Below are 25,043 nucleotides of genomic sequence, written 5' to 3' on the forward strand. Positions count from 1 at the left end.
ATGTGTACATATCTGCTTCATTGACAAATTGATTGATTATTTTAGATGTTGATTTGAACACAATCATTTTCGTCCATTCCTGTTGTTCTTGCATTGTTCTGCCATGTATCGGGACAAATTGTTTTTTTGTGTGCAGCTGGTTGTGTGTATGGTGTGTGTGTGTGTGTCGGGTGTGTGTTGTGCATGTGTGTGTCACTCTCGTTTTCCTCCCTCCCTCCCTTGTCTTCATTGGTGTTGGTGTTCCAGGTGGAGCATAACGTAGAAGATCATCAGGAAAACGTGCAGTTCAGGTTCCATGGCAGCATTCTTCTTCCCTGTGTCTCCGATGGTGAGTCCTTTCTCTTCTGTGATGCGTTTCCACCAGGCTTTTGATGGCGTTGGTACCGCACTGGAAAAGGTGGCGGTTTGTTGTGTCTTAATATGGTGCGTGGTACTTTGTCTCCCGCCTGCCTGTTGGTGGCTACTGCCGTGGTGAGTGTTGTTTCCAACCTGGTGGTTGGTGTGGTACATTGGCTGTCTATGAGAATTTTCACCGCCATGGTCATAGTTTGGCAGTACTTACAGCCAGCCTGTTGGTGGTAGTACCGCCACTTTATCACTCACCACAAGGGTCGTAATGAGGGCCCTAGTGTTTAATGCCACACATACTTAGATCTAAATTCAACTGGGGCCACACTCACTAGCGCTAGTTATTGTGCTTTTATCTTGTGCTCAGGTTATAGTTAAATATCACTGTTTAAAATTACTTCAAATGAAAAATGGCATAAACCATACAAGCAGCTTGCTCCCGTTCACTATATGTATCTAATATATATATATATATATATATATATATATATATATATATATATATATATATATATATATATATATGTATATATACAGATACACATATATAGATATACAGATACACAAATATATATATATACACACACACATACGCACACACACATATATATATACATATACACACACATATATATATGGGCACCCCGGGACATAGGAGCCAGCCCTGAGGGATGGTGGTCCCGAGGGCCATTACTGGCTCCACGAGGGGGGCTGCGTGGTCCCCCTCCAAGGTTAAACAGCCCCAGGGAGGTGGTGGTTCCCGAGACTGGGAGTTCATGGCAGACCCCTTCCTTATTTAAATTCAGGACTGGGTAGGTGGCAGTCCCCCATAATTTAAATGAAGAGCCCCAGGGAGGTGGTGGTACCTGGAGATGCAGGGGAGGGCCTCGTGGATCCCCTGCATTCATTATTTGTTTAGCTCTGGGGAGGTGGTGGTCCTCGGGACTGTGGGGGCCGTGCGGGACACCCACATTCATTAGTTCTTTAGCCCCAGGGAGGTGGCAGTCGCTGGGGCTGCAGGGTGCAATGCACACCTGCATTCATTCTTTGTTTAGCCCCGAGGAGGTGGCACTCCCCTGGACTGCAGGGGGCACTCAGCCCCTCTTATTCTTTCTTTGTTTAGCCACGCAGAGATGGTGGTCCCCGGGGCTGTGAATAAGTCCAGGAGGGGAGCCCCCTGTGCCTCCTCCTTTATTTTTAACATATCTCTAGGACATGGCCCACCCAGGGGCTTTAGTTAAACAAGCACAGGGGACTGTGTTTTTTTTTTTTTTAATTTGTCACAAATTCACAACCTTGTTGTAAACTTGCAGCAACATTTTTTAAAGCGCTTTTTTGCCAGGTGGGGGGTTCCCTCGTGGACCCCAACACCAGAGCTAACAGGTCAGGGTGTCCCTACCCTCGCTCCTTTTCTTTTTGTAATATTTTTTTCTGGGACTCAGCTAATGCTGAGTCCCAAGGTGGCTGCCAACACTTCCTGGTTGAAATGTTGGCAGCCAATCAGAGCTCTGCAGATCTCTGCACAAGCTTGTTATTATTCGCAAATTCTTCATGCCTCTAGATATCTATTTTCATTTAATATCTAAAAAACTACTGACCTGATTTACACCAAATAACAAAAAGCACTCTTTCTGGACCAAGAGCTACCTTCCTACCAAATTTGGTGTAATACTGTCCAGCGGTTCGGGATGTAGTATTGTCTAAAATCCCTATGGGAATTACAATGGGAAACTCTCTATTTTTTTACCCCCTTTTTTTCTTCCCCCTTTTGACGGATCACCTCGAAACGTCACATGTATAACAAGATTCTGAAGATTATATTTTTTGGAAACTTTGTGAAGATTTGTTAAATGGCATCAAGATATAGGCAAGTCTAACGACACTTTTTCAATGGAAACATGGTCAATGTATATATATTTTTTTATTTTTTTTTATTTTTTCTCTATATCACTGAAAAGATTACAGGGACATTGTAGTCGGGTTGACCGTTTACCCATACAAAACCATAGAAATTCAGGAGTTATAGTTAAACTTATCTGAAGAAACTATGGCCCTCATTACGACCCTGGCGGTTGGTGTAAAAGTGGTGGTAATACCGCCAACAGGCCAGCTGAAATTACTGCCAAATTTTGACCATGCCGGTGTTATCCCTGAAAGACAGCCAATGTACCACACCGACCGCAAGGGTGGAAACAACAGCCACCACGACGGTAGCTGCCTACAGCCAGGCAGAAGTCAATGTTCTGCCCACTATATTGAGACCCTGGAAACCACCAACTTTTCTGGGGCGGTACCAACGACATCAAAAGCATGGCGGAAACTGAGCTCAGAAGGGAAAGGACTCACCATTGGAGACACAGGGAACAACCACGCCACCATGGAGCCCGAGCTGCATGTATTCCCCATGGTATTCTACGTGCTGCTCCACCACGAACCGCAACGGCGGCGAAGACTACGACGGTGAGTACAGCCGCCTAGCACACAAGGGAGGGAGGGAGGAAAAAGAGAGTGACAAACACACGCACAACACACACCCTCAACACCATACACACAGTCAGCTGCATTACTAAAACATTTTTACCCAGTACCTCGGATGAATAATGCAAGGACAGAAAAAGTGAATGTAATGAGAGCAACACATCAAGATAAATAAGTGAGGCAAGATAATAGATATATGCATAGGTACACAAAAAGGTACACAGTCCAGTCCACAATGTACGTTGTCCACATGGCCACAGGCCAAAATCCAAGGTCACACATGGCATCTGCCTCAACACAGAGAGAATGCTGCAGGGGCATCAGTTTGGAAATAGGCAGGGACCTCGGGGGGCTGGAGACCGGGGGGCACCTCAGCTGGCAGATGGAACAAGACCACTGGCTCTGGAAGGGGAAACCTGCCCTGTGCTTGGTCCTGGGGAGTGCAATGCCACAGTCTCTCAAGTGGTTGACTTGCCCACATGCTCTGGAGGGGGCAACATGCCCTGTGCTTGGTCCTGGGGAGTGCAAGGCCACAGTCTCTCAAGTGGGTGACTTGCCCACATGCTCTGGAAGGGGCAACATGCCCTGTGCTTGGTCCTGGGGAGTGCAAGGGCACAGTCTCTCAAGTGGGTGACTTGCCCACTGGTTCTGGAGGGGGCAGCATGCCCTGTGCTCTTTATCCTGGGGAGTGCAAGGTCACAGTCTCTCAGGTGGGTGTCATACCCAATGGATTTGCAGGGGACAGTCCGCACAGGAGCCCATGGAGGCAGGATTCTATTCCGTCCGCTGGCGGTGACGGCTGCTCAGTGGTGGTGGTGGTGCTACTGCTCTTGCTTGTGGGAAGAGGCTCCTGCCTATCCCCTGCAGCCTTGGACGGCTGCTCAGTGGTGGTGGTGGTGGTGCTGATGCTCTTGCTGGTGGGGGGAGGCTCCTGCCCATCCCCTGAAGCCTTGGACGGCTGCTCAATGGTGGTTGGTTGTGGGGGCTCTGTCACAGTTCCATCCACAGCCCCCTTGCTCTTCCTGCCTGCTGGTGCAGGCTCCTTGCTTTTCTTGGCAGCAGCTGGGGCAGGCTCCTTAGTCTTCCTGGCAGCAGCTGGAGCAGGCTCCTTAGTCTTCCTGACAGTAGCTGGGACAGGCTCCTTTAACTTCTTACCAGCAGCTGTGGGGAGGCTCCTGCCCATCCCCCGAAGCCTTGGACGGCTGCTCAGTGGTGGTTGGTTGTGGAGCTCTGTCACAGTTCCAGCCCCAGGGCCCTTGCTCTTCCTGCCTGCTGGTGCAGGCTCCTTGCTCTTCTTGGCAGCAGCTGGGGCAGGCTCCTTAGTCTTCCTGGCAGCAGCTGGGGCAGGCTCCTTAGTCTTCCTGACAGTAGCTGGGACAGGCTCCTTTAACTTCTTACCATCAGCTGAGGCAGGCTCCTTAGTCTTCCTGGCAGCAGCTGGGGCAGGCTCCTTAGTCTTCTTGGCATCAGGTGGGGCAGGCTCCTTGCTCCTTCAGGCAGCTGTGGCAGGCTCCTTTCCCTTGAGACTGCCTGGTGCAGGGTACTTCACCCTCAGGACATGTGCCCTGGATCCTTTCCTACCATGAGTGGCTATGGTGACGATTGGGCCAGTGGACTGGGTGGCTGAGGTGCTTGGCTGGTTTTTTGCTACCCTGGCCAGACATGCAGGATAGGGGGGGAGAGGGAGGGATGAGGTCAATGGTGGATAGGAAAAGTTTTTTAGGGACACTGGGACGGGAAGAGGGAGAAGGTTTGGGAGTGGAGGAAGAGGGAGTAGTTGTAGGAGGTGTCTGCTGATTTTGGGTGCAGGTGAATGGGCTGGATGCTGTTGAGAGGTGGATGGCTGTTGGGTGTATGAGTGCTTGCGTTTGTGTACCTTGGGAGGGGGGACAGACACAGTGGGAGAGGACACAGGGGACATGTGCATGGCTGTTGTGGAGGTGTCTGCCAGTGAGGTGTGTGTTCTGCTAGGTGTGATAGTGATGATAGTGGATGATGGTGTAGTACATGCAGGTGTGAGTATAGTTGGAACTGGGAGGGTGGTGGAGGAGGAGGAGGAGGAGGGGGACACAGTGGAAATAGTGGATGTTGGTATGTCTGTATCTGGATGGTGTTTGCGTGTGTGCCTGTGGGATGAAGTGTGGTGCTTGTGTTTGCCTGAACCACTCTTGTGTGTCGTCTTGTGATGCATGCTCATCTGCCTGTGTGCTTGGGATAGCTTGGGGTTGAGGAGAATGGAATTGGGAAGAGGAAGTTGTAGGGGGGATGGTGGAAACAGGGACAATGGCTGCCATCAGAGAGGAGGCCAGAGCCTGGATTGATCTCTGTTGAGCCACCAAGCCAGTGTGAATGCCCTCCAGGAATGCATTAGTCTGTTGCATCTGGGCTGCCAGCCCCTGGATGGCATTCACAATGGTTGACTGCCCTACAGAGATGGATCTCAGGAGGTCAATAGCCTCCTCGCTCAGGGCAGCAGGGCTCACTGGGGCCGGGCCTGAGGTGCCTGGTTCGAAGGAGATGCCCATCCTGCTGGGTGAGGGGGCACGGGCAACTCGATGAGGGGCTGCTGGGAGTGCGGTGCTGGTACGAGGGTGGCGGATGTACCTGTAGCTAGGGTGGTCACAGAGGTGTCCGCCACCACCAGGGAGCTTCCATCAGTGGAGGTATCTGTGTCAGAACTGTCCCCTCCGGTGTCCGCCGTGGTGCTCCCCTCACACTCCGTCCCACTGGTGCCCTCAGCATCAGTGGCTCTGCCTTCTGGGTCCTGTGGGATGCAGATCCCTCCATCGCCAGTGCCTCTGCTCCTCTGCCAGATGATGCTAATGCACATAAGGACAGGGTGACAAAACAAGAAGGGGGGGAAGAGATACAGGAAACACTTGGTCAATGGCTGCACCAACACCACTGTTAGCGTACACAGTACCCTCACACACAGGGAACAAGCCTACGCACTATACATTACACTACCATTGATATTGCTAGCCACCAAGGCATGGGGAGGGGCACACACCGGCAAATCTAGCACACCTGGGACCCACTCAGCCCTGACCAGCAGTGGATGCCCACGAGCTTGGTAGCAGGACTATCCCTTCAAAACCCTAGCCACCAGGGGACCTACGCTGCAATGTCAGGCCTGGCCTAGGGGGACCCACTGACACACATCCACCACCCGGATACCTCCCCACCAGGCATTAGTATTAATGATGTGCACTGTACTCACCCCCTTGTGGCTGCTGTGATGCCCTCAAGTGCCCATCCAGCTCTGGGTAGGCCACTGCCAGTATGCGGGCCATCAGGGTGGTCAGGGTTCAAGGGGCACCCCTTCCTTGTTGGGAGGCCATCCTCAGCTGGGCCTCCGCCATCTTCCGTGCCCAGTGTTTCAGGTCCGTACACCATTTCTGACAGTGGGTGCTCCGCCTGCCGCAGACCCCCAGGGTCCACACATCCCTGGCGATGGCATGCCATATACTCTTCTTTTGATGGGCGCTGACCTGCAAAGGCAATACACACAGGAAAATAGTATTAGTCAGACAGTCCTGCCTGTTACACTTATTGCCCACCATATCCCTTCACATCACCATTTGCACACACATGGCCCAGCACACAACCAATACACCGCCCAGAGGACATCAACCCACCCCCCTTACACGATGCCTTCACATACACCACTCCATGCTTTCATGCCACATGCCCACAGTGTACTCACCTGTTGGTCTGGAGGCCCATGCTGGGGTAGGACCCCATCCACCAGGCTCTCCAACTCCTCCGAAGTGAAGGCAGGGGCCCTTTCCCAAGTCACACGGGCCATGGTAGGTTCCAGACACAGTTCACAGCAGCACATGCAGTGTAGGTCCTCTCCTGTTGAAGAACAGGTAGCAAGTGAGGAATCAGATAGAAAATGGCGGTCACATCCACGGCGGTGCATATCGTAACAGCCGGCGTAGATCACCATTGGCCACTGTAACCCATAGGGCCCAATTTTACCCAATGAGAAGTTTCACTGCGGTTCCCGACCGCCTCCCGCAATGGCGCACAATGTCAGCGGAATTACCTCATTTCCACCTGTCCCTCCACACATGACAGGCAGACTCCATTTCAGTGGTGGGGAGCAAGCCCTGGATAATTGCTGCAACACTGTTTAAATTTGGACTTACAGGACAATTCACACTGACCCATTACAAATTAACAGCATGCAATGTTCTGTTGTAGCCTGATTGTTCAATTTGTGACCGGCTCCTCACTCTTTTGCCCCATAGATTGCTATTGCTGCAGATGAATATGAGATGGAGACATACTCCCTTGTACAGACCCCTAGTGGACTTGGCAACACAGGAGGACAGGCAGATTATCCTCACCTATAGACTGGACAGGGCCACAATCACAGAGCTGTGTGCCCAATTGGAGCCTGACCTGATATCTGCCATCTGTCACCCCACCGGGATCCCCCCTCTTGTGTAAGTTCTATCTGGGCTCCATTTCCTGGCAACTGGTTCTTTCCAAGCGACAGTGGGCTTGCGGGAATGTCACAGCCAATGTTCTCAATAGTGCTGACAAGAGTGTTGTCTGCCCTGATTAAACACATGTGCAGCTACACTGTATTTCCCTAGGTGGAAGATTTGGCCAGAGTGAAGGCCGAGTTCTATGCAATGGGACATATTCCCAACATAATAGGGGCGATTGATGGAACACATATTGCGTTTGTACCCCACCGTCAAAATGAACAGGTGTACAGAAATCATATGAGTTTCCACTCTATGAATGTACAGATGGTGTGCTTGGCGGACCAGTACATCTCCCACGTCAATGCTAAGTATCCTGGGTCGGTGCATGATGCCTTTGTGCTGAGGAATGGCAGCATTCCAAATGTGATGGGCCAACTACAGAGGCACAGGGTGTGGCTAATAGGTGAGCCCTGCTCCCCACCCAGTATATGTTGGTGTAAGGGTATGCTGTGGGCCACATGGGATAGTGTGTGTCTAAATGTTGTCCCTCAATATTTGCAGGTGACTCTGGTTACCCCAACCCATCTTGGCTGCTGACCCCTGTGAGGAATGCCAGGACAAGGGCAGAAGAATGTTACAATGAGGCACATGGGTGAACCAGAAGGATTATAGAATGGACCTTTGGCCTCATGAAGGCAAGGTTCCGCTGCCTCCATCTAATAGGTGGATCCCTGTGCTACTCACCCAAGAAGGTCTGCCAGATAACAGTGGCATGCTGCATGTTGCACAACCTTGCCCTGAGATGCCATGTGCCTTTTCTGCAGGAGGAGGAGGCTGGAGATGCCCATGTGGCAGCAGTGGACCCTGTGGACAGTGAGGATGAGGAGGCAGAGGATGAGGATGAGGACAACAGAACAGCAGTCATCAGACAGTACTTCCAATGACACACAGGTAAGACAGTGTTACTTCACATTTCATTATAATTATTTTTAATTTCTGTGGCACTGGCATGCTGTTATTTCCCACTTCTATGCCCACTTACTGTACCCTTTGGCAATTCATTTTACAGATGTTGGTGCCTCAAAATACTTCCTGGTGTGATCACTGCAGCCAGCTACAGGTCATTAACATATGCTCATTTACTGTACAGTTGAATTGCATTGTTTGAACCTGGTCAAATGAATACATATTTGAAAAATTTGACATACTACATACGTCTAATTTTTTTCCAAGGTTGTTTATTGAAGTGCTAAGAAAAAGAGGGGCAAGTGCAAGGGGATGGGGTGATGATGGAGGAAAGTCCAGGGTATTGTTCCAGTCTATTTGTGGCATAGATTCAAGGGGACATAGGAAGGGGAGCAATGGCAGTTCAAGGTGGACTGGGTGACAGGTTGGGACACAAGGGTGACAATCAGGAGAGTCTCATTTCCTGCCGGGGGTCTTGGCAAGTGTCTCTGGCTTCAGTCTGGATCGCAGGGAACGTTTGCGGGGTGGTTCTCCTTCTGCAGGGGGAGGGGTGCTGGTGGCCTGTTGGTCCTGTGGTGGGGCCTCCTGTCCACTAGTGGCAGCGGAGGTGGAAGGCAGTTCAGATGTCTGGCTAGTGGCAAGGGCCCGCTGTTGTGAGACTGCCTCCCTCATAATATTGGCCATGTCTGACAGCACCCCTGCTATGGAGACCAGGGTGTTGTTGATGGCCTGCAAGTCCTCCTTGTGGTGCTTTTTACGATCTTGTGGGACCCTCACGAGACACCCACAAGATGCACAGGTGAGGGACGATATCCCAAGTAAGGATTGTGGTTAGTTCATATGGATCTCTTTATAAAGGAAAGAAAGAATCTGTCCTTGTTGCTTCACATGGCTACATGTTTTTTCTGAGATTATGCCTTTTTGCTTAGCCCTTTGACTTTTACTCATTGTCTGTGATCACAAAGCCATCCTCTGAATCAGATGAGAACCCTACTCCTGCTCCTGCAAGTCAGCCATCCGGGGAGTCCTTGGTATGGCAATTGTTTTTAGATAAGGCCTGGCTTTTCTGTCTGCAACATATGTAAATTGTAACACATTCAAAAACAAAGAGTTAAGCAGAGGCAGCGGGAACAAGCAATATTCCATGAGTACCACTGGGATGGGGCAACATTTGAGTGCTATGCCCCCTGTATGCCATGCTCGGGCTGTGTTAGCCTGTTCTGCAGAACTTGATCTGAGCAAAGTCCTTTTTGGCTGCTTATGCAAGGAGATCTTTTTTTTCTTCTGAGACAAGCAGTGGTGCATGGGATAGGCTTCTCTAGGGTCATAAATGCCCACCTTGGCAGTAGCTTTTTAAAATATTTTTTTCCCTACGTTTTTCTCATCTTTGCTTTAAATGAGATTTTTTTACTTCCAGTTTCTTGTTTATGTTCTATCCCTTTTAAAAAAAAAGACAAAAAAAATTAAACATTTTAAAAACACAAAAAATAGAGTTGTTCAAAATGTTGATTTGAAAAAGCTCTTTTCAGAGCTACCCTGTGCTGTCATTATATATTATTTGTACTTTGTACCCCTTTTTTCCCTTCTTGATCACTCTTGCGAAATACTTGCGAGAGCCATGATGCTCCCATGCATCATGCATGCACAGTCCTCCATGTTCACGGTGAGAAGGCAGTGTTTGCTGCTTTGTGTTCATGAGCATCTCACAAAACCATACATTTATTATGAAATTTGCATTTTCACTGAGCATATCCAGTTGTAATAGGTATAATTGATATATTTTCACTCCTCTTTTTTTATACGATTTCGCGAGTTTTTAAAGCTTTTTTAAGTTACATAAGGTGCACTCTCCTTCATTACAGTACTTACAACATTTTCTTCTTTCTCCTAGGATTTTAGGAAAATCTGACCACTCCAGCCCCATCTGTCCACAATATGGCAGCAGTATACAGTAGGGAGTAAGAAAAGACTGGACTCACTTTCTAATTCTAAGTCAGTAAATGGATCAGTCTTCTAGCCAGCACCGGGATATTCAATGAGTAGCTGTTGCACTCTATAAATCCCTCAGATAGTTGGATAGATAGGTCTTAGTGGAATGGCCAGTCGCTATTTTAATCTATCATGTAGAGTGGTTATTCTGTGGTGAGGTATTTTTAAAGAGTGCCACAGCTACTTGTTGAATGTCTGAGTCCTGGCAAGAAGGCTGATTCATTTACTGACTTAGAATTAGAAAGTGAGCCTGAAGAGCCTAGTTTTAAGAAGACACTTGTAAACCAGAATATCCTCTGTGGTGCGGAGATGCTGCAGGAGAGCGTTTCAATTTCTAGCAGCCAGATGGAAGAAGGAGGTGCCATCCCACTTCTTCCTTCTGAATTGTAGGATCACCACCAACAAAGAACTTGAGGAACAGAGTGTTCTAGTAGGCTGGTAAGGTGTATTTCCATTAGGCAGTTAATGAGGACCAGAGTGATAGAAAGCTCTATGTGACAGAACTAGTCCTTTAAATCTAACTTGTTCCTTGATAGGAAACCAGTGCAGTTCTTTCAAGTACAGTTGGATGTGGACTCTCTTAGAGGGTTTTAACAGAAGCTGTGCTGCGGCATTCTGAACCAGTTGTCATCTTTTTTGTTCCTTTCCCCATGACAATAAGGATTTGCAATACAGTGGGTGGGAAGGACTGGGCTCAACACTGAGAACTCTCTCTTGGATGAATAGTGTGGTATTAGGGTGTAGGAAGAAACTGCCCTCTACACTGAGACCTCTCTGAGATCACAGATGCATAGTAGAGTGTACAGAACCACTGTCCTCTCCACTGAGAGCTCTCTTGGGAATGACGTGTGTGTGTAGAAGAGCTGGCAGGGAGGGACTGGCCCCTATAATTAGATCTCTCTCTCGGATGATGGGTATGCAGTATGCAGGGTGTTGGTAGGTACTGGCCTCTTTGCTGAGACATCTCTGATGAGGCATCTCTGTTTAATGACTGATGTACATTTATGGTGCTGAGAGAAATTACGCTTTATACAGAGAAGTTTCTCTTGGATGAGAAGCATACAGATTAAGGTAGAGATAGACTGCCGTGTCAGATCAGACATTGCCCCAGAGGAACACATTTATAAAATAGTCTGTAGGCAGAGACACTGTCTCTGCTCATACCGCTCTTTATGATAATGAATGTCAATAATTAATAAAATGGAGTATACTCTCTGTTGAAAACTGTTTCTTGGACAACCAGTGTCCATATTTGAATGTTAGGACACACTCACCTCTCTCTCTTAGACACCTTCTTGTGGGGACAGGCGTGTGTAGTAAGCTGTACACAGAGACAGACCTTTGTGCTGATATTGTCTCCAGAGTGACAAGCACATATACTAAGATGTGCAAAAGAACTACCATCTCCACCAGCTGACAGCAGTGCATAGTATACTATGAGGATGTAATCGCTTTGGTGCCAAAACCTCTCTCCTGTACAAAAATCTTTATATTACAGTGGGAAGAATCAGTAATCTCTCTATAGTTCCTTATACATACATACAAATCAAGCAGAACAGTTACAGTTCTTAAAGATGCAATTGCTCTAAGTCAACATTGCAAAACCGTAATAATATTAAAATCTTTAAGGAAAGAAATCAGTAGAACTTGTTACTATTTTTATTACAAAAAAAAACAATCTAACAACATTATAAACACCAACAACTACATTAACAAGCTACAACAACTGTAGAACAAGCAAAACAACAAACTTAACTAATCTATGTCATGTTTTCCTCATTCAGGAACCAACATCTCCTCCACTTTTGCTTTACTTTCCTGCTGGATTTTGACATACGTAGACCTTCTTTTCCTTTGTTTCATCCACCTGAGCCTGCCAAACAATATCTGCTTTAATAGTCTTTTTCTAGATGGCAAAAGAGACACTAAAAAATACAAGAACATTTTCAAGGACTTCTGCCAGAAAATTAGAAACAGCCAGTGTGTTACTCCATCACAGGAATCTACACCTGCTCAAGCAGATAACAACCCTCCTTTTCTAAATAAAGCATGTTTTGCTGTTTACGTGACCAGATCATTTTGTCATCAAAGACAAGTAGAGCTACGCGGAACAAGTTTCTTCAAAGGTACAATTGTCGCCGTAGGCAGTAACAAAATCTGTTGCACAATTAATTTTTTACCTGGCTTCCACACAGTTACTGTTACCTCTTTCTTCCAAAGTGAACACGTTTTCCTCCTCCATATATTTTCTGGCATAATGCTTCTGTTTTTCAAAACTTCTGTTTTCCATTTAAAAAATAGATAAAACCCAAAGAATTTAATATTACGTACTGATCCATAATTGATAATAGTGATACATCACTATGGGGGTCATTCCGACCCTGGCGGTCAAAGACCGCCAGGGCTGCGAATGACGGAAGCACCGCCAACAGGCTGGCGGTGCTTCCTAGCCCATTCTGACCGCGGCGGTAAAGCCGCGGTTAGAAAACCAGGGCCGGCGGTTTCCCGCCGGTTTACCCCCGGCTGGGCGAATCCGCCAGGGCAGCGCTGCAAGCAGCACTGCCTTGGGGATTCTGACCCCCTTCCCGCCAGCCTGTTTCTGGCAGTTTTAACCGCCAGGAAGAGGCTGGCGGGAACGGGTGTCCTGGGGCCCCTGGGGGCCCCTGCACTGCCCATGCCACCGGCATGGGCAGTGCAGGGGTCCCCTAACAGGGCCCAGGGCGGCTTTTCACTGTCTGCTTAGCAGACAGTGAAAAGCGCGACGGGTGCCACTGCACCCGTCGCACCGCCGCAACACCGCCGGCTCCATTCGGAGCCGGCTCCTGTGTTGCGGCCCCCTTTCCCGCTGGGCCGGCCGGCGCTAACTTGGTTAGCGCCGGCCGGCCCAGCGGGAATGTGCGAATGCGGTAAGCGGTATTTTGGCCGCATGGCGGCCAAATGCCGGTTCCCGCCTGGCGAGCGGCTACTGCCGCCCGCCAGAGTCGGAATGAGGGCCTATATACTTTAATTTTCACCCACAACCACATTGTTATATGCACTGCACCACTATCTTCATATTCATTTCTTTTCAACAATTCATCAGCCTCAACCAGTACATTTCCTATCCACAATTAAGTTATAATAAACCTTCCAAAATGGTTCCATCTCAATTTGTAAAGTGATAGTTTGCTCTTTACACACATTTCCGAACAGTGAGCACAGTATTTTACTCTAGAAATGGCAGTATCTCAACTCAAATATCTCACAAGGGTAAAATATGTACACAGTAACGTACATAAAAACTAAAACCCTAGACCCTAGGCCTTGTATTAAAGAGTGCAGATTTTTTGTTTTATAATTTCTTTTACTTAAAACTACATATAGATTAAACATTTCATTTTTTAACACAACATCCAATACTTGTTGATATCTCTCAACATTCTATCTCAAAACCTATATTAATAAACATGCACCACTACAAAGAACATTTGACTTAATAAACCTTGTATATCATCAATTTACCAAGAGTAGTGTATTTACTGACACTTCACAACAAAGTTAATAAAATATATTTCTAATTACCTGAACTTAGAGAAGTTTCATATATACAGCTGAAGACACCAGTCTATTTTAGTTCCAAATGAAGTCACGTCTGCAGAGGACAACACCAACAGGCTTCCTTCTCCAAACCACCAAGAACAATCCTATCTATCCCTGGTTCTGTACCCAAATCGCATCTTAGCATTGCTACAACCATGCTATAAGAATGGAAACCATTTAATGAGCCTTGGCCCTTTTTTTTTTTATTCCCCCAATACGACCTCACAAGACTCTAATGGCATCGTACAACACTCCGTGTTAGGCTTAGTAATTTTTTGTGCGGGTCTTGCAAGAGGCTTACTGGATGGTAAAACATATTTTGGCAAGCTCAGTAAATTCTCTTCAGGTCTTTTGGGCCTCTCGCGAGATTGCATGTGACCATGCAGGAAGCTTCACTCTCTGAAGCTTGTGAGTTACTCTTGTGAAAGTCTTGCAGAATCACAACAAAATTGTAGGAAATAGTATGGAGGACTGAGTATCCTCTCCACTGAGCCTATCTCTTACATGACAGGTATGTGTAGTAGGGTGTAGGGAGAGACTGACCTCTCCACACAGAACTCTGTCTCAGATCTCAGATGACACTTGTATGTAGTAGTTTGTATGAAGGATCTGGCCTCTCCAGTGAGACCCCTCTCTTTGGTGATGGGTGTGCATAGTAGGGTCTGAGAAGAGACTGGCCTCCTTCCTCAGACCTCTCTCTTACATTACATTTCTGGCTAGTAGGGTGTCTGCATGGACTGGCCTCTTTCCACACCTCTTCCTAACATAATGGGAGTGTGTAGGCAATTGTGTACATGGACTGCCCTCTACTTCCAGACCTCTCTTTTACATGAAAGGCAGACATAGAGGAGTGTCTGCATGGACTGCCCTCTCTTTCCACACCTCTCTCACAGATAACGGGGGTGCATAGTAAGGTGTGTACATGGACTTCCCCCTCCTTCCAGACCTCTGTCTGAGATGACGGGTTTGCATAATAGAATGTATGGAAAGAGACTGTCTTTCCACTCAGTACTCTCTCTCTCAGATGACAGGTGTACATATTAGGGTGTGTACATGGACTGGCTTCTTCTGTCAAATCTCTGTCTCAGATGATGGTTCTGCATAGTAGGGTATGCAAATGGATTACCCTTTCCTTCCAGATCCCTCCTTCAGATGACAAGTTTGGATAGCAGGCTGTATGGAGAAAGACTGGCCTGTCCAATTAGACCTCTGTCTCAGATGATGAGTGTGGTTAATAGGGTGTATACATGGACTAGCCTCTTATGTCAGAGTTCTGTCTCAGATGATGACTGTGCATAGTAGGGAGTGTATATGTACTAGCCTCTCCTGTCAGACCTCTCTTCCGAATGTCAGATGTGCCTATTAGTCTGTGTACATAGACTGGGCTCTTCTGTGACATCTCTGTCTCAGATAATGGGTGTGCATAGTAGGATGTGTTGAGAGAGACCTGCCTCCCTGCTGAGACTTCCTTTGGATGATAGTTGTGCATAATATGCTCTGTTCAGGGACTGTCCTCCCTGCCATCACCCCACTCTCTGATAATGAATGTGCATAGAAGGATCATAACTCTTACAAAGCTGATAGGTGTAAATAGTACACCCTGACAAACACCATCTCCAGTAGTGCTCCTTCTTACAGTAGTGTGCATACTACAATCTATTCAAAGAACACCGAGGGGGTTATTCTAACTTTGGAGGAGGTGTTAATCCGTCCCAAAAGTGACGGAAAAGTGACGGATTTACCACCAGCCGTATTACAAGTCCATTATATCCTATGAAACTCGTAATACGGCTGGTGGTATATCCGTCACTTTACCGTCACTTTTGGGACGGATTAACACTCCTCCAAATTTAGAATAACCCCCCTAGTCCTTTCTATTGTTCACGATTCCACAAGCTTCTAGGTAGATTGTAACTTTTTAGCAAAATAGGAATTAACCTTCTACTCATCACAGTATATTTCTTTCACACTTCCTCTCAAAAACAATTACCTCAATATGCATTTATACTAATGAAGTCTGTTCAGAACTCATCTACACCTTCTTACTATTCACGATCCCTTGTTATTCCCACAAGATCATAAAAATTAGTTAAAAACAATATATATATTTTTTATAACTGTATTTGTCTCTTAGACACCTGCATCCTAAATCTAGGGGGACAGCATGCCTTTCTGCTGCCCCATTACATAGCTTTTTTACTTTATTTCCACAACACCTCAAATGTTATTGGAAATTTTGCAATTATGTTATGAACAATGTCATAGAAGATGCCATTACTTATATAATATGTGGGGTAAGTAGCTATGCCTGGTGAGGGAGTGAGTTACAGTTACCTTAGGGCATGAGTTAATTTCCTTAGTTAAGCATAACTTTAACTGTTGAATTTCTATGGTTTTGTGCTTTTAAAATGTGAACCGAGCTATAAACTGCCTATAACACGTGTTTTTTTTCAATGACTTTCTAAGGTTTTTTAATTCTATTTCCTAACTATAATGTCCCTGTAACATTTGTTTTTTTTCCAGTGAATTCTATGGAGTTTTTTTAACGTTAAGTAATATTTAATTACTTTATGTTAATCCAACACCCGCTACCCACACCCTTCGGCCGTGAGTGGCAGGTGTTGGCTGCAAGGCCTGGCCTGCTGCCTGACCCTATGGCCAACCTATTGTAGGCACCCAACCCCACTCCAAGGAAGGTCTTTTGCCATGTGAGGAGGTCGATCGGCCCAAAGGCCTGACCTGCAGTCTGTCCCCTGCAGACTCCCACCACCACACCTCACATGGGACCTTATCCCAGGGGCCCAGCCAATTATTAAAAAGGGGGGGGCACCTAGCCCCACTCCCTGGGCTGATTTCAGTCCCAGAGAAACCATCGGGCCCAGTCAATTATTAAGAGTGGTATGGGGCCAAATGGCCCCCCTGCCTGAGTCGATTTTGGCCTCAGGGACACTATCCCCTGGGGCGGGCCACTTGTTCTCTGGTGCCCTGGCCCCACCCAGGACACCCAGTGTGCAGTGTAGGGCACTGTGGGGGAGCCTTAATCCATAAAATGCAGCACCCTGAATGTTAGAGCAATTCTTTCCTCTGTTTTCCTGCCCAAAACAGATGAATAGTCCATAGATCAGTTCCTTAAATTATTTAATGGTTGCAAAACTACAGATTGCAAATTGTGACCAGACTTCTGTGACTACTTCTTTGTACATCTGGCCCACTGTGCTTGTGGAATTGACCTGTATTTGGGGCACATGTAAAGCATATGCACCTCAAAGGTGGAAGAAAAAGATTTTCCAACCGTTTAATAGGTGGGAGATGGGAACAATTGTTATTTGGCTGCCTAATTGTTGCACAATCAGTACAGCCTCCCGAGTCTCTCAGGTGGTAAGCCTGTAAGGAGAAAATTGTGGAATTCCGCTAAGGCATTTGTCTCTCTTTTTCACAGTGTTGCAAACTCTCACTCTTCCTCATTCCATGTTTGCTCAGTAAAAGAACATAGGAGCATGATTCTACATTCCACATTTCCCCATAAAACACACAAACAAATGTTTGCATTCCTTTCTATTCTCCTGATGCTTCTAAAACTCAAATTACCAGGAGGCCAGTTTCCATAAGGGCCCTAGTAAACACACAGTTGTCATGGAGTTGATTTTCACTTTGCCGCATTAAAGAAACGAATAGTCCAGATGTCAGTATTTAATCTGTTCAAATAAGGCAAATATTGTGGGGGAGATAGTTTCCACTATTCCCTAACCAATCCACACTACCATGATCGTTTCAACATTGCTCCAGTGGTAATTTATACATTGCTAGCTATCGTGCAGTAAAAAGTCTCCCCCCCCTAAAAAAAATCAAGATCAGCTACGATCTAATTTTTTGTTTTGTCATAGATTTTATAAGTTTTGATTCACATAGGACAGGGAACAATACAGTTGACAATTACCAACCATTATATTGGCAGGTAGAGCATTACAGAGATAAACATGCAGAGATGAGTCAATGTACGGGGCCTTCACCATGGATGCAAAACAATACTTACATCCAGTGTATACCAAACTGCAATCTAAGATTGAACTGTTAACATGATACACTAATGCAAGCACACAAACACACAGGAATGCAGCTGCACAAAGCCCCCAAGCACATGGATAAACACACTCAGCTGCACACAAGCACACATACCCTCACACTGGTATAAGCGGACTCTCCTACACTGGTGCACATACAATACAGAGGCATTTAGAAACTTACAGAGAAACTACTCCACTACTCATATCCAAGCAAAGTCATTGTAGGAGGCTGGCCTGGTTTGCGGTGGGTATCTTGGGTACTTACACCTTATACCAGGTCCAGTTATACCTTATTAGTGAGGTAGTAGTGTTCTAGCAGCTTAGGCTTATAGAGGTAGCTATAGGAGAGCAGCTTAGGCTGAACTAGGAGACATGCAAAGCTCATGCAATACCACTTATAGTTACACAGTACTTATGCACAAGTAAAGACAATACTCAGTGTTACCAAAAATAAAGGTATTTATTTGGGTGACACAGTACCAAAAATATCTTAGAGACAATACTCCTTCTGGAGGTAAGTATTATACACCAAAATTAGACAAGTAAATAGTCATAGAACAATGCAAACAATAGGAAATCCTATAGAATGCAATGGGAGAAAATAGGTCTAGGGGCAACACAAACCATATAGTAAAAAAGTGGAGTGTGAATCAGGAATTACCCCCTAGACACGGGTAGTGTGTGCAGAATCGCTGGGACAGTACGAATGCAGTAAAGATCAGTAAATTACCCCACCCCAGAGCCCAGAAAAGCAGAAGTAAAGTACTGCAAGTTTCCTTAGGGGACACTACACCTCGTTTTGGGGATTTTGCAGGAGCCAACCAAGTCTGCAAATAACAACTGCTGGATTATTGGACATGAAGACCTGCAAAGGAAGGCGACCAAGTCCAGAAGTCAAAAGAAGTTCCAGGAAGGACAGGAGCCCCTGCCAAACCAGAAGAGGGTACAAAAGAAGAGTCCCTGGTTAGTCAAAGACTGCAGAAATGCACTCTAGGAAGATGCCAGCAAGTTCCTGCATAATACAAAAGATGTCCCACGGTGTGAAGATCGTTGCAGATGAGATTTCATGTTGGAAGGCACCAACAAGCCTTGGCTATGACAAAAGTGAATTTTTTGTCAAAATGGCACTGGATGGACCCAGGAGGGACCTGGGGGCCTCAACTCTGTGTAAGGAGAAAGAGAAGGCTCTCAGCACTTTAGAGAGCCCTTAGGATGCCAGCCAGCACCCCCATAAGCCGCAGGATCTGGGTTCAAAGGAGGTGCAAAACACAGTGGATGCAGCACAACAAAAGAAGTTCCCACGCCGCCGGAGAACACCTCAGCGAGTTGAGCATCACAGGGTGGAGTGCTGGGGACCTGGGTCAGGCTGTGCATGAAGTAATGTTTCAAAGAGTGCACTGAGGCCTCAGGAGGCAAAGAAGACACAATACACGGGGGTACCATCGTTCTCAGGGAAGGCAAGGTCTTACCTCCTCCAAATTGCGTCAGCAGGACCTCAGGATAGTCTATGTCGATGATGTCCACCCTCTGTGTCCTTAGGAGCATGCTCGTTGCTGTGAGAGGAGTCCAAGGGTGCCGGTCGTCTTCTTGGAAGATGCCTGCTTGGAGCAGGGGAGTGACTCTGTCACTCCATGGAGACCTCTTTGGTCCTTCTGGTGCAGGATGAAGACAGGGAGTCCCCAGAATGTGCACGCCATGGAAACTGTTGCAGTTGTCGACTTGGAGCTGAGGTTGCTGAAGAAAAGTGTCTCTTGTAGACACTTTGTTGCAGTTACAGCGTTTCTTGGAGCAGGCTGTGGTTGATACGAGGTCAGAAGAGTCTGAAGTTGTTGCAGAGGATTCCTGAAGGAAACTTGCAAGCAGAATCTGAAGAGAACCCAGAGGAGAGACTCTAAATAGCCCTGAGAGATGGATTGGCTACCTTATCAGGTATGGACCTATCAGGAGGGGTTGCTGACATCACCTGCTGGTACTGGCCACTCAGAGCCCTCCAGAGTGCTCCCACACCTTGCAAAGCAAGATGGCTGAAGTCTGGGACACACTGGAGTATCTCTGGGCACCACCCTTGGGGTGGTGATGGACAGGGGAGTGGTCACTCCCCTTTCCTTTGTTCAGTTTTCCGCCAGAGCAGGGGAGAAGGGTTCCCTGAACCGGTGTAGACTGGTTTATGCAAGGGGGCACCAGCTGTGCCCTTCAAAGCATTTCCAGAGGCTGGGGGAGGCTACCCCTTCCCAGCCTGTAACATCTATTTCCAAAGGGAGAGGGTGTAACACCCTGCTCTCAGAGGAAATGCTTTGTTCTGCCTTCCTGGGACTGGACTGCCCAGACCCCAGGAGGGCAGAACCCTGTCTGTGAGGTGGCAGCAGGTGTAGCTGCAGTGCAAGCCCCAGAGAGCTGGTTTGGCAGTACTGGGGGTCCATGGTGGCAGTACTGGGGTCCATGGTGGAGCCCCCAGGATGCATGGAATTGGCTCCCTAATACCAGATTTGGAATGGGGGGACAATTTCATGATCTTAGACATGTTACATGGCCATATTTGGAGTTACCATTGTGAAGCTACATATAGGTATTGACCTATATGTAGTGCACACATGTAATGGTGTCCCCGCACTCATAAAGTTTGGGGAAATGGCCCTGAACTATGTGGGAGCACCTTTGGTAGTGCAAGGGCGCCCTCACACTTAGTAACTTTGCGCCTAACCTTCAGCAAGGGAAGGTTAGACATATAGGTGACATATAGGTTACTTAAGTGCAGTGAAAATGGCTGTGAAATAATGTGTGTGTTATTTCACGCAGGCTGCAATGGCAGGCCTGTGTAAGGGTTTGTCGGAGCTCCCTGTGGGTGGCAAAAGAAATGCTGCAGCCCATATGGATCTCCAGAAACCCCAATGCCCTGTGTACCTAGGTACCATATACTAGGGACTTATAAGGGGGTCCAGTATTCCAATTGAAGTTGGTACATCAAGCCAATGATCTACAGTGACAAATTTAAAGGCAGAGAGAGCATAAGCACTGAGGCTCAGGTTAGCAGAGCCTCAGTGAAACATTTACGCACTACACATGCATGCACATTAGGCCCCAAACTGTGAGCACTGGGGTCCTGGCTAGCAGGATCCTAGTGAGACAGGCAAAACACACTGACATATAGGTTTTTATCTATGAGCACTGGGGTCGTGGCTAGCGGAATCCCAGTGACACAGTAAAAACACACTGACTCACACTCACAAACAGGCCAAAAATGGGGGTAACCATGCTAGAAAGAGACTACTTTCTCACAATCATGGTACACAGAGTACAAACCCAAAAGAGGACAGAAACATACCAACACAAACATGTACCCACCCATAAACACATAAACACACAGTCACAGAGGCTCAGGAATAAAGTCAGACACATAGAAGCACAGATACACACCAAGATCCACAAACACATACACAATTCAAAGAAGGACAAATCCCCCACTTCCGAAAATAAGCCCATATTTAACACAAAATTCCACCTTACTTCATACGCGAAAAGAGGACACTTACAAAGCTGGTCCTCTTCGTTGTTGAAATGAAAAACCCGATGTGTGCAATTGGAAACATTTACGGCCGCGGTCAGCCGCCACGGACATTCTGACCCACAACTGCAAAACCTCCGAAAATCCGCCCTCCACTGCAGTCCGCCACATCAGCGGCCAGCGGTAAACTGGAGAAGACCAAACCTCCACCCACACGCCAACAGAAATACGCCCATCCCATTATGACCCGCAAATCCACGCGGCGGTCATTCAACCGCGGTATTCCATTGGCGGTACACACCGCCGCGGTCAAAATACACACACCTTTACAAACCCCTACCACATTGGACAATTTGAAAGGCACACACCTGAAACACATACACACACCACTCCCACACATCCAATACCATATAAAACACACACCCACATCACCCACAAACCCCTACCAACAAAAACCAGAGACGAAGGAGAGAGAGACACATCAGAGAATAGAGAGCCAGACACACAGAGGCACACCACAACATCACACACACCACATAGAAGCACAAAGCACCACACACCAACACACACATCATCACATACACCACCCCACACCTCATACACACCACCCCATGGCACCACAAAGGCACCCACGCTTTTCGGACCAAGAACTCCGGGTCATGGTGGAGGAGATCATAAGAGTGGAACCCCAGCTCTTCGGCTCACAGGTCCAGCACACCACCATAGCGAGGAAGGCGGAGCTCTGGCAGCGGATCGTGGACAGGGTCAACGCGGTGGGACAGCATCCCAGAAATCGAGAGGACATCCGCAAACGATGGAACGACCTACGGGGGAAGGTGCGCTCGATCGTCTTGCGACACAACATCGCAGTGCAGAAGACTGGCGGGGGACCCCCACCCACTCCACCCGAATTCACAACATGGGAGCAAGAGGGACTAAACATCCTGCATCCTGATGGCCTCGCTGGAGTACACGGAGGAATGGACTCTGGTAAGTACAAGGCCAACCACTTCCCCCCCCCCCCAGCATGCTAACCCCCACCCTCACCCCCAACCCCCCAGCACACATCCTCCCTGAGAATGTCTCCCCAGCACAACCCACCCAACACCAACCCCTGCATGCCACCCCCAAACTATGGACACCCATCACCTAAGCATGACCACTGCACATACCCATCCCCCCCCCACAAAACACCCTCACAACACCTCCCCCAAGGGAATGCCAGCACTGGGGGACAAGGGCACCCATAAAACGCAAGCTAATGCACACACAGAAACAATAACCATACCCTCTTACCCCATGCAGGACCCGAACGACAACACACCGGTCAGGAGGGACCAGAAATGTCCATCCCACCCCCGGAACAGGCCCCTAGTGATGACAGCAGCTCTGTCGACCTGGAACCTGACGACCAGCCCGGACCATCGGGGACCTCTGGGCAGTCGGTTCCCCTCACCCAGACACAGGCCACTGCAGACCCAACCCCCTCTGGGAACAACAGCACAGCTCCCACCCAGCGGGCCCATGCCTCTGTCTCTAGGACAGGTCAAGCAGCGGTGTGTCTACCACTACAGGGCCCCCAGGGTAACCCACCAACCCAACAACAACAGGGACCTGGGGGCAGTGGGAGTGGGCACACCGTCCAGGGGACAGAGGCCCAGGGAAACAGGGCAACTCGGAGGGCTGCTGTGCGACAGGGGGGGGAGGAGAGGCCCAGGGAACCCACTCTCCAAGAGGCCCTCACCACCATCATGGCAGCCTACCACCGCTCACAAGAGACGATGGCGACGGTACTGGCCAGGTTCCAGGAGATCCAGGCACAGCAGGAGCAACGCTACATGGGGTTCAGTGACCAACTCAGCAACATCTCAACCGCTATGGGGAGAATAGTCCAGGCCCTGAACCGTATAGAGGACACGTTTCGGGACCATGTGGCATCACACAGGGCCCCTGTCACTAGCCAGGAACAGGAACAGCCTACCACCTCCGCCGGCGCTAGTGGACAGGAGGCCCCACCACAACGACAGCCCACCAGAACCCCACCTCCTGCTGAACAACAACCGCCCCGCAAAAGGAGCCTGAGATCAAAAAATCCGACAGAGTAGGATGTCAAGTCCCCCGCCAGCATCACATACCCCCTGAAGTCCTCCCACTGTTCCACATTGCCACCCTGTCAAACCTTGAACTGCCCCTGCTCCATCCTGCCACAGGCATATGGACAATGCACCTGTGAGACTGAGAACTGGACTCCGCCATGGACATTACTCCACCCCCACCCATCACTGTTTCACTATCATGTACCGATATCTATGCACTAATAATAAATCACACATTGCACTGAAATCAATCAGGACTCAGCCTGTCTTATTTACAAATGTATGACACATTACATATCAATTACGTATTATTAACATTGTGAATTACACATACCGAGGTAACTTAGCATTAGTCCATGGGCCAACCAAGCCGAGGTCATGCAGTGGCTCATATAGCACAGAAAAGGGAAGGGAAAATCAAACATCATGTTTATAGGTCTGGGGGGAAATCGACAAAGTTGAGATGCAGGAGGCTTTCAGGAAATGTAAAATGGCATGGGTGATTATTACCTGTGTGCTACTGGAAATACTGTTCTATTACTCTGTCCCTGTTGTCTGTGTCGTCCTCTGAGTCTTCCTCCTCTTCACTCTCCGCAGGCTCCACAGCTGCTTCAACACCACCATCTGCACCATCCTCCTGCAGGAAAGGAACCTGACGTTGCAATGCCAGATTGTGAAGCATACAGCAGGCCACGATGATGTGGCACACCTTCTTTGGTGAGTACATCAGGGATCCCCCAGTCATATGCAGGCACCTAAACCTGGCCTTCAGGAGGCCAAAGGTCCTTTCGATGATCCTCCGAGTTCGCCCATGGGCCTCATTGTACCGTTCCTCTGCCCTGGTCCGGGGATTCCTCACTGGGGTCAGTAGCCAAGGCAGGTTGGGGTAACCAGAGTCACCTATTAGCCACACACGTTGTCTCTGTAGCTGCTCCATCACATAGGGGATGCTGCTATTTCGCATCACATACGCGTCATGCACTGACCCTGGGAACTTGGCATTTACATGGGAGATGTACTGGTCAGCCAAACAGACCACATGGACATTCATCGAATGATAACTTTTTCTGTTTCTGTACACCTGCTCATCGTCTTTTGGGGGTACCAAAGCCACATGGGTCCCATCAATGGCACCAATGATGTTGGGGATATGTCCCAGGGCATAGAAATCACCCTTCACTGTAGGCAAGTCACCCTCCTCTGGGAAAATGATGTAGCTCCGCATGAGTTTCATCAGGGCAGACAACACTCTGCTCAAAATCTTTGAAAACATAGGCTGAGACATTCCAGATGACATGGCCACTGTGGTCTGGAATGACCCAGTTGCCAAAAAATGGAGGACTGACAAAACCTGCACCAGAGGGGGAATCCCTGTGGGTTGGCGGATGGGGGACATCAGGGCTGGCTCCAGCTGGGCACACAGTTCATGGATAGTGGCACGGTCAAGTCTGTATCGAAGTATTATATGGCGTTCTTCCATTGTCGACAGGTCCACCAGCGGTCGGTACACGCGAGGATTCGTCCTTCTCCTCGCAAGTCCCAGCGGACGGTGCCTAGGAAGGACAACATGGAGCACAGA

Source organism: Pleurodeles waltl, chromosome 3_1, assembly GCF_031143425.1.
Source record: "Pleurodeles waltl isolate 20211129_DDA chromosome 3_1, aPleWal1.hap1.20221129, whole genome shotgun sequence".
Classification (NCBI taxonomy): domain Eukaryota; kingdom Metazoa; phylum Chordata; class Amphibia; order Caudata; family Salamandridae; genus Pleurodeles; species Pleurodeles waltl.